A 1,751-nucleotide genomic window follows, 5' to 3' on the forward strand; every position below is an offset into this window, starting at 1 on the left:
TGCCCTTCATTCAAAAAAGAAAAAACAAACAGTTCAAAAAAAGGATAAACATGTCATCCATCCAGAAAATTGAGGATGCTGTTGACTCTTCAAAGTCTTCTTCTTCTTTCTCCGTAAAACACTGTAAAACCCTCTCTCTCTCTAGAGAAGAAATCAAGGGAGGCAAAAAGTTCTCCCTGGAGAAGGCCATGAACATCAACCCTCTCACTCTCCCCTGGAGGAGGCCATGAACATCAACCCTCTCACTCTCTCTCTCCCTTCTATTTCTACTTCTGTGCACATCCAGCAGAAGATCCTACATTGCTCCATCAAGCACCAACTGACCTGCACATTGACTGTTGTGGAGCCTGATTCAAAGTTTTTACCCTTACAGGAGGAGGGTTTGGGGGCTCATCCCAACATGGGTAGCATCATTCAACAAAATGAGTTGTAGATCCTGATTCAGAGTTTTTACCCTTACGAGAGAGGGGTCTGGGAGCTCCTCCCAGCATGGGTAGCATCATTCAACTTGAAGAGTTGTAGAGTCTGATTCAGAGTTTTTACTCTTACAGAAGGGGGGTCTGAGGGCTCCTCCCAGCGTGGGTAGCATCATTCAACTTGATGAGTTGTGGAGCTTAATTTAGAGTTTTTGCCCTTATAGGAGGGTTTGGGCGATTCTCCCAGCGTGGGTAACATCATTCAACTTGATGAGTTGTGGAGCTTAATTTAGAGTTTTTGCCCTTATAGGAGGAGGGTTTGGGCGCTCCTCCCAGCGTGGGTAACATCATTCAACTTGATGAGTTGTGGAGCCTCATTTAGAGTTTTTACCCTTACGCGATTTCTAGTGTTATTCAGTAAGTCGTCACGCGTAAATCGTTATTTGAATCAAGACCAACTTGTCGGGGGCGTATCTCCCTAACCGGAGATTGGATTTTCAATCCGTAAAAAGCGGCATCTTCATTATTGAGTCTAGTTTATTTTTGTAAATTTTAGCAATTTTTATGATAATTTTAGACCTGTTTTTGGTCAAAAACCAAGACCCTGTCACACTCTATATTGTTTGAGTTACTCATATTTTTAGTTCATTTTACAAGAGTCATATCTCCCTAACGGAAGATCACTTTTTAAATCTGTAAAAAGGGTTTTTTTGCTTTATTTGTCTAGTTTATATCTGAAAATTTTTATAGCTTTTTATACATATTTGATATTTCAAAATTGTTAAAATTCGGGACTAATTACAAATTAATCTTATTTCACCATGATTAAACAAAACAGTTCCAGTTTTTTAAAAATTTGTAATATCAAATAAATATATAAAGTTATAAAAAATTTTAGATATAAACTAGACAAATAAAGCAAAAAAATCTTTTTTACAGATTTGAAAAATGATCTCTCATTGGGGAGATATGATTCTTGCAAAATAAACTAAAAACATGAGTAACTCAAACGATATAGAGTGTGACAGGGTCTTGGTTTTTGACCAAAAACAGGTGTAAAATTATCATAAAAATTGCTTAAAATTGACATAAATAAACTAGACTAAATAACGAAGATGCCGCTTTTGACGGATCGGAAATCCGATCTCCGGTTAGGGAGATACGCCCCCTGATAAGTTGGTCTTGATTCAAATAGCGATTTACGCGATTTGTAGTGTTATTCAAACTCCAATGCTAATTAATGATGACAAACCTGGGGATACGAGATGCACATTACATACGTGGTGCTCTTTGGGCCCCCCGAACATGAGATGTAGGTAACTGCCCTGTTCGGGG

The sequence above is a fragment of the Nuphar pumila genome, chromosome 15 (genome assembly GCF_984573655.1).
Source record: "Nuphar pumila chromosome 15, dmNupPumi1.hap1.1, whole genome shotgun sequence".
Classification (NCBI taxonomy): Eukaryota; Viridiplantae; Streptophyta; class Magnoliopsida; order Nymphaeales; family Nymphaeaceae; genus Nuphar; species Nuphar pumila.